Source organism: Canis lupus, chromosome 26, assembly GCF_048164855.1.
Source record: "Canis lupus baileyi chromosome 26, mCanLup2.hap1, whole genome shotgun sequence".
NCBI lineage: Eukaryota > Metazoa > Chordata > Mammalia > Carnivora > Canidae > Canis > Canis lupus.
The window spans coordinates 22,946,834-22,956,112 of NC_132863.1; the positions used below are offsets into that span (position 1 = coordinate 22,946,834).

The 9,279-nt window shown below is 40.0% G+C and overlaps 1 long non-coding RNA gene across 1 annotated transcript; it reads right to left on the minus strand.

Annotated features, from left to right (window-relative positions):
- Nucleotides 1-1,428: 1,428 nt before the first annotated feature.
- On the minus strand, nt 1,429-8,752 carry LOC140618264 (uncharacterized). The gene is made up of 3 exons (XR_012018462.1): nt 8,031-8,752; nt 5,237-5,327; nt 1,429-2,400 (listed from the first exon to the last, which is right to left on the minus strand). It is a non-coding gene; the product is annotated as an uncharacterized lncRNA (long non-coding RNA).
- Nucleotides 8,753-9,279: the final 527 nt, after the last annotated feature.

Below are 9,279 nucleotides of genomic sequence, written 5' to 3' on the forward strand. Positions count from 1 at the left end.
CAAGATAAAGCTAGTCAACTGTAAGGATCACATCATCTGCATCTCAAAGGCAGATCTGAATGTAAAGGCCTTCACGATGACTTCAAGACCTCCAATGGCCTCCAGGGTGCCCTTGTCAAAAGTAATATCCCAAGTCACTGTGGAGCTGCCTTGGGTAGGGAGTCTTTCTGATGACATTGGATATTATCCCCCTTTGAGTCCTATTACAAATTATCTCCTGCAAACTCTACAGCAAGCCAGCTCTGTTGTCTCGGGCAAGTCACTTCCCCTGGCAGGCACATATGTAAGTGAGGAATTTGGACTATAGATTAGCATGTGTTTTTAACCTTTATTTCCACCAACCATCACTGAGAAAATGCTATGTACCTTGGAGGGATTAAAAAATGAGAGACAGTCCTTATTCTCAGCAATCTCACAGTGCAGTGTGGGGAGACAGACAAGTAAACAGTTCAAATGTGGGCTTATGCCAGTGTGAGCAGGACTGTGAACAGGGAAGGCAGGACTCCTGGAGAAGCCAGGAAAGATGGCCTGTGGGCAAGCCCTCCCTCTCCATGTCCCCAGTCACTCCCCTTTTTTAAAAAATAGTTTTGTTTATTTGAGAGAGAGAGAGTGCACGCCTACATGAGCAGGGGAGGGACAGAGGGAGAAGCAGACCTTCTCCCCATCGGGGAGCTGGACATGGGATTTAATCCCGGGACCCCAGGATCATGACCTGAGCTGAAGCAGATGCTTAACTGACTGAGCCACCCAGACACCCATCCTCAGTCACTTCCCAAAAGCTGTGGCTTTAATCATCCACATCTTCTCTCAGTGTCTGTAACAGATGCTCAATCAATGTACCAGCCAACAGACTGATGTTCTGCATGGATTAGCTCTTACATATCTGTCTGTATCTGTCCAGTTCAGTGCTCCAGCCCTCAGCCCCACCCCAGAGAGGCCAATAAAACTCGAGATCAGGTTTGAACTGCACCAAGTGTTCTGGACTCCTGGATCCACTGGCTTCTGCTTCCCAAGGACCATGAGACTCCTGTTCCTGACTTTTGCTATTCTTGTGTTCCTACCACAAGTGATCCCAGGTAATCAGAACCCAGGGAGGTTGCAGAAATGGAGGCAGGATCCGTCTGACCTATAGAGTGTTCAAAATGTTACTGGACCCCTCCAACCTGGGCATCTCCATGGCCCCTACACTGGGCCCATGTCCCTGGCAGGGGTAGAACCTAAGGGTAGGACAAGTTGTCCTCAATAGACAGGGGCAACCACAACATCCAGAGTTGTTTTGGGTTCTATGTTCCAAGCTGCCACCTAAGGAACCAGATGAGAGCTTGACGCACATCAGTTCTCTTTCCATTTGGTGCCAGCCTGAAAATGATTCCAAAGCCCTCTTTCCTATATTTTTTGCCATAAAAGTTTTGAGAAAGCTTTTTTTAGATTTTTAAAATTTATTTATTCATGAGAGACACAGAGAGAGAGAGAGAGGCAGAGACATAAGCAGAGGGAGAAGCAGGCTCCATGCAGGGAGCCTGATGTGGGACTCAATCCCGGGCCTCTGGGATCACACCCTGAGCCAAAAGCAGACACTCAATCACTGAGCCACCCAGGTGTCCCAAGAGTCTGGTTTTTTGTTTGTCTCTTTATTCTTTGTTTGTTTTGTTCCTTAAATTCCACATATAAGTGAAGTCATATAATATTTCCCTTTCTCTGACTTATTTCACTTAGCATTATTATAATTGAATAAAAGAATTTTAAAAAGAAAAATGTAAACATACTATATGCAAGTTTATACAGCATTCTTTTGTTCACTTAACAGTATTTTGGGATTATCTTTCTATAACGTCACCAAAAGATCTACCTCATTCTTTGTAAAGTTGTGAAATCTCACTGTAAGATAAGTCATAATTTAGGTAGTCATTTGAGAATTTCCTAATTTTCTAATAACACATCAGTAATCATACTTATATAAAAAGATTGATATAGAATAGATTTATGGGAGCCAAATGGCCAGGTTCAAGGTCAGTGTAAAATGTTTTCTTACATGAATTCCTCCCTTATTTACCTCTTATGACATTGCCTATAAAAATTGCTAGCTATGGGGTTTGAGTAATACTCTGGTTGCAATTCTAAACACAATCAGGGACAATTTCAGATGGTCCACATGGAACCAATTGTGTCTGCTTTGAGTTCTGATGAGGGTGGTGAGACTAGGAAAGAGACAGATGTGAAAGATTTGGTAAAAGCAATCCATGAATCATGGGAACTCAGAGCATGTGGGGAAATATTACATGTTCTGGGGTTTCAAGTCTGAGGGTTCTGGTAAGAGATAAATTTGGATCCATTCCCTTGAAGGAATAGTTCAAAGGATGAAAGAAGCATAAAGTCTTCATGTTTCATCTTGGACAACTCCTAAGTTTAAAGACAAGAATAAATATTAGTGACATTTTTATAAACATGGAAATCTCCCCACCTCTCACCAGCAGTGCACCAGGGCTACCATATCACCATATTCCTTCCAACACTCACATTATTTTTTCCAGTCTCATGGGCTAAAGTAATATTATGCCATTGGCTTATTTAATTTTTTAAAGATTTTATTTATTCATTTGAGAGAGAGAAAGAGAGTATGAATGTGGGAGAGGGGCAGAGTGAGAAGGAGAAGCAGATTCCCCACTGAGCAGGGAGTCCATGCGGGGCTCAATCCTAGAACCCTGAAATCATGACCTGAGCTGAAGGCAGGTACTTAATCAACTGAGCTGCCCAGGTGCCCTTACACCATTGTTTAATTTGCATTTCTCTTATGATCAAAATACATGAATGGCTTCCTCTCAATGACCTGCAAGACTCTTTGAGATCTTAACCTCCATTTTTTTTCTCTAGTTACTCTCCACCTAACTTATTCTGTTGACAGCATCACTACCTTATGGTTTTTCCAAAACTTCAGGATAGATCCTGCCTCTGGGCCTTTGTACCTGCTGCTTCTCCTCCCTGGTACACCATTCCCACAGTTAGCATCAAAGCTCCTTCTTTCACGTCCTCTCCATGAAGTCTCTTACTCCTTCCCTTTCAATCACACACTTCCTGCCCAAACTTTCCTGCTTCACCACTCTCCATAATGCTTGTCTGTATTTAACTATGTCTAATATAAAGAAAGCTGGGATCCCTGGGTGGCGCAGCGGTTTGGCGCCTGCCTTTGGCCCAGGGTGCAATCCTGGAGACTCGGGATCGAATCCCACGTCAGGCTCCCTGCATGGAGCCTGCTTCTCCCTCTGCCTGTGTCTCTGCCTCTCTCTCTCTCTCTCTCTCTCTTTCTCTCTGTGTGTGTGACTATCATAAATAAATAAAAATTAAAAAAAAAAAAGAAAGAAAGAAAGCATCACCTTTTTCTCTTACTTATTGTGTTACTATCTCCGGAAAAGACCAACATCTCCATGATAGCAGGACTTTTCATTTATATTGTTAATGGATGTATATCCTCTTGTATCTTGAACAGTGTCTGATATGTAGTCAACACTTAATAAAAATTGTTGAATGAATGAACAAGTGACTCTTTCCACTTCTATTAATTGCCTATTTGTGGCATTTGGCCATTATTTCTTCTGTGCAGGTGATGCTTTTTTGTTGATCTCCAGGAATTCCTTATCTTTGATATGATTCTCCAGTCAGCTTTAGTCATTGGGTATATTATCTCCCAAACTGTCATCTACATATAACCTTTGCCCATGATATGTCGTTCATTGAACAGAAATACTTAATTCTGGTCTAATCAAATTCAACAATTTTTTTGCCTTGTGGGCAATGCTCAGTCATTTTATTTTTTATTTTTTTAAGATTTTATTTATTCATGAGAGATACAGAGAGAGTCAGAGACATAAGCAGAGGGAGAAGCAGGCTCCCTGCAGGGAGCTTGATGTGGATTCCATCCCGGATGCCGGGCTCATGACCTGAGCCAAAGGCAGACGCTCAACCACTGAGCCACCCAGGCGTCCCTGCTCAGTCATCTTATTAAAGAAGTTTTTTCCCCATTCTTATGTCTCAAAAATAATGTCTGACATTATTTTCTTTTTAAAAATTTTTTATTTAGGGGACCTGGGTGGCTTAGTGATTCAGCATCTGCCTTTGGTTCAGTTTGTGATAATGGGGTCCTGGGATCAAGTCCCACATAGGGCTCCCCACGGGAGACTGCTTCTCCCTCTGCCTATGTCTCTGTCTCTCTGTTTGTCTTTCATGAATAAATAAGTGAAATCACAAAAAAAAAGTATATATAAAAAAAGTTAAAAAGTATATACCCACATGTATTCTTTATCCAATCATCTGTTGATGGATGGGCTCTTTCCATAGTTTGGCTATTGTGGACATTGCTGCTATAAACATTAGGGTGCTTGTGCCCTTTGAATCACTATGTTTGTATCCTTTGGATAAATGTCTAGTAGTGCAATTGCTGGATTGTAGGGTAGCTCTATTTTTAACTTTTTGAGGAATCTCCGTACTGTTTTCCAGAGTAACTGTACTAATTTGCATTCCCACCAACAGTGTAAGAGGGTTCCCCTTTCTCCCCATCTTCACCAATATCTGTTGTTTCCTGAGTCACTAATTTTAGCCATTCTGACCAGTGTGGGGTGGTATCTCATTGCAGTTTTGATTTGCATTTCCCTCACACCAAGTGATGTTGAGCTCTGATACTATTTTCTAACAACTTTTTTGCTGTGCCTTTCACATTCAGATCAAGACACGAGATGAAATGTGTAAATTCACTTTTGATTTTTCTCATGGAGTGAGCCAGTTTTCCCAGAACTATATGCTGAATCATCTATGCTTTCGTCCTTGAGCCATGGTGTCATTGTTACAGTATGGAATAGATCGATGAGTGTTAAGAAACAGAAATAGCAGTAAGAAACCTCTTCTTCCCCAAAACCTCAGCCCTGGATGATTTTTAAAATTTTAGTAAAATACGTAAAACATAAAATGTACCATCTTAACCCATTTTAGGTGTATAGTTCAGGGGCATTACACACATCCTCATTGCTGCATTACCATCCCCGCCATCTCTCCCCAAAACTCTTCACTGCAACTCTGAAACTCTGTACCTGATAGAAAGTGACCTCCTCATCCCCCTGACAACCACCATGCTACTTTCCATCTCTCTGTATCTGACTATTTTAGGTGCCTCATACGAGTGAACTCATATAGTATCTGTCCTCTTGTGACTGGCTATCTCACTTAGCATTATGACTTAAGTGCTCACCACATTGTAGCATGTGTCAGAATTTCCTTCCTTTTAAAGGCTGAGTATTATTCCATTGCATGTGCACACCACATTTTCTTTGTTCATTCATCTGTTAATGGACAGATAATGTTAAATGTGAGTTCTCCTAATTTCACAGAAGATCAATCCAAGTATTACCTTATATAAAATGTTCCAGAAAACAGGAGGGAAAAAGAATTATAACTCCATTTTGTTCATAAATATAGACCCAGTTTCTTAACACTCATTGATCTATTCAAGTTTACATTTCCTTCCTGTGCCATCCCTGGAATATTTTTCAGGATTTACCCATTTCATCTAGATTTTTAATTTTAGTGGTGTACAGTTATTGATAATTTTCTTCTGTTATTTTTAATACAGTGAATCTGTTTTGAGTTCACCATTTCACTATAGCTGTCATTTTTGTCTTCCTTTTTTTCTTAGTCTTTCCAGAAGTTTTCTGATCTCATTTATTCTGACTTCATTATTCCTGACTTTATTTTACTATTCTTCTAATTTAAGTTTTATTTTTTACCATATTATTTAATTTCTAAACACATGAAATTTTTAGTTCTAATATGGCATTTAGTTGGAAAGCATAGAACACATAAACATTAAACACTATTGAATTATACTAATACACTATTGAATATTAAACACATGAAGTTCACTGAGGTTTTTTTATGGTTGAAACCTTAAACCTTAAACAGAAACCTTGCTCTATAAAATGTAAGCCTTGGAGCAGCAGTGTTGGCATCACCTAGAGGATTTAGAAGAACAGAAACTCAGGCCCTGCCTCACCAACTGAATTAGAATCTACATTTTAAAAAGGTCTGTATATGATTCACATGCACATTACAAAATTGAAGAAGCACTGCCTTAATACCTAAGCAAACAAAGCATCTCATGTAGGAATATCTACACTATTCTAAGTATCTAGTAACATTCCACTTCTAAGTATCTAGTAATGTTCTACTTCTTAATGAGAATACAGGCAGGGCAGCCCTTGTGGCTCAGCAGTTTAGTGCCGCCTTCAGCCCAGGGTGTGATCCCGGAGACCTGGGATCGAGTCTCATGTCGGGGTCCCTGCATGTAGCCTGCTTTTCCCTCTGCCTGTGTCTCTGCCTTTCTCTCTCTCTGTGTGTCTCTCATGAATAAATAAATAAAATCTTTTTTTAAAAATGAGAATACAAGCATATGGGTATTCACATTATTGTTACTAGTATGTTTTATAGGTTCATTTGAATATATATTTAAAGTAATTAACCACATAGAGTATGACCAATGCAAATAACTCCTCTACAACAGTGACAACAGATCAACTTTCTTTGTGTGAACAACATCTCATAGCCCCAGGCAGCTTCGTTATAGTAAGCTCAAATTTCTTGTGACTAGCAAATTTCTTTTCATTTATGGTAAGATTCATCTCACTTTCAGAAAAGTTAAAAAATGGGCAGGTTGGAAAAGGTACTTTTAGAAACCTGGTATTTACCAGGCCTGAGCTGGGAGTCTTAAGACCAGAGTCTAATTATGACCCATGATGTTGTCATAGGATGCCAAAGATACAGTCAGTCATGCTTATAAAACTGAAAGCATCAGTAGCCTAAAATAACCGTTATCTTCTTTTGTTATTTAGCCTATGGTGGAAAAAAATGCTGGCACAAATCTGGATACTGCAGGAAAACCTGCAAAGCTGACGAAGTGATAAAAACAGCATGTCAACATTATCAAGTCTGCTGTGTTCCAGCCCAGAAGTTTCCTATCACTTCTCCCACACACATATATAATTTTCTATTCGATATTACTGATACAATGGTAACAAGTCTTACCACACCTAGTTTTGAAATAAGTACCATGAATAAAGAAAATGAAAAGTTTGACTCAGAATTGGAAACTTAGAACTTTCTCTGAGAGGTTCATCAAAGCTCATGACTTCCTCTTGGCTGTCTGTCATTCAGCCCCATCCTCAGAAGGATCAACTCAGTCATAACAATAAAGCACTGAAAATACCACAGTGATCCACCCCGACCCAATATCAATGTGTAATTCTAGATAAAAACAGCTGTCTAAAGAAGTCTAAAATTTTTCAATATTTCCAACAAATAAACTCCTCAGTGCTTTTCGCAAAATTTCAAAATTTTTGTACGGCAAGTTTTAAACCATTTTTACTGTCTCTTGTTTGCTGGTATTCCATTCCTGTTCTTTCCATTGTCCTATCTTTTCAACACGTGCTTTGGTATAGTAGAGGCGTCCTTTGGGTTTCATCCTGCCTCTTGATGGCAGCAAAAAATTGTCACAAAGTTACAAATCCTTGCATTTATAAGAGTAGCTTCTAGGACACTAAAGCCTTTCTTTACAACAACAGACACCTCAGGTGAATGCACTCATTTTACTACTCACCACCTTTGTTCCTAAACGCCTATATTATCACTCACTGTAGGAAAATGGCGACCCAGGTGTAAGCTATGAGGACTCCTTTTTGCTCCAATTGCTTCCAGTTTAGAAGAGAAGCTATTGAAAGGTTGGTCTCATAAGCCCATTTCCTGATGGGTCATTTTGTCCACTCGGTTATTGAGAGCTTTATTTATCTCCCTCTGATGGCACAAAAATATCTACACACTCTGTGCACTTTCAGAGAGGCCCACTCACATAACCACCACACACATCATTTTTACCTAACTTCTAATCTTGTTCTAAGACACTGATTAGCTCACCAGTCAGCATGTTATCACTGTCCATGAATTACTATAGATCCAGCATCCCTCCTTCTACAGAAACGATTTCCTTTACTCACTGTTGAATTTCAGGGTCACTTCTAAATCAGGCTATAAGGCATCACTTCTGGCCAGTGCTAGTATTTGGTGTAAGCCACTCCACAAGCCTGGTTTTCCTTTTCCTCCTTTGTTATCTAAACATAGGAATTCTCTGTGACACCATTAGTGTATATGAAGGAGAGCAAACAAAGCACAGGCATCTGAGCCACCTGGTCCTACAGGTTATTTATGCCTTTCAGATCTACTGAGTCTCTGCTTTGAATATATCATTTCCACCCAGTACTGGAATGCTTTTCACAATGATCAGGTAATAACCACATAATGATGGAAAATTCAAATCTCATTAATTTATTTTTTCAAATTATTCTTAAAATTATTGTTACTAATAATTCTGATATTTGAAGTCCTTGAAGTCTGAATCTCTGGCCTGTGGTTTCTGCTGGCTTTAATTCATGGTGCCTTATTTCCTTGTGATTTTTGTGATTTGGGGCTCTAAGCTATGCATTTTCCTTGGAACTTATCTGAGTAAATTAGCTGACTCATGACTTAAAGATCCACTCCTTCATTTGCTTCTGTCACACATCTTTGTTGCTACTACTTTGGGACAACTTTAAGCTAAATCTCAGCTTAATTTTTTTTTCAGACCATCTGTATACCAAGAAACTATGTGAGAGGAGCGCTTGGCTGGCTCAGTCAGAAGAGTATGTGACTCTTGATTTGGGGGTCATGAGTTTGAGCCCCACACTGGTGTAGAAATTACTTAAATAAATTAAAAAAAAAGAGAGAGCGAGAGATGGGCCACCTGGGTGGCTCAGTTGGTTAACATCTGCCTTCAGGTCAGTCATGATCTCAGGATCCTGGAATTGATCCCCATATCAGGCTCCCCACTCAGCAGGAAGCCTGCTTCTTCCTCTACCTGCTGCTCCCCCCATTCATGCTCTCTCTTTTGTGCTCTCTCACATGTGCTCTCTCTCTTTCAAATAAATAAATAAAATCCTTTAAAAAAGAAGAAGAAGAAGAAGAAGAAGAAGAAGAAGAAGAAGAAGAAGAAGAAGAAGAAGAAGGAGAAGAAGAAGAAGAAGAAAGAAGAAGAAGGGGATCCCTGGGTGGCTCAGCGGTTTAGCGTCTGCCTTCTGCCCAGGGCATGATCCTGGAGTCCCTGGATCGAGTCCCGTGTCGGGATCCCTGCATGGAGTCTGCTTCTCCCTCTGCCTGTGTCTCTGCCTCTCTCTCTGTGTGTGTCTTTCATGAATAAATAAATAATATCTT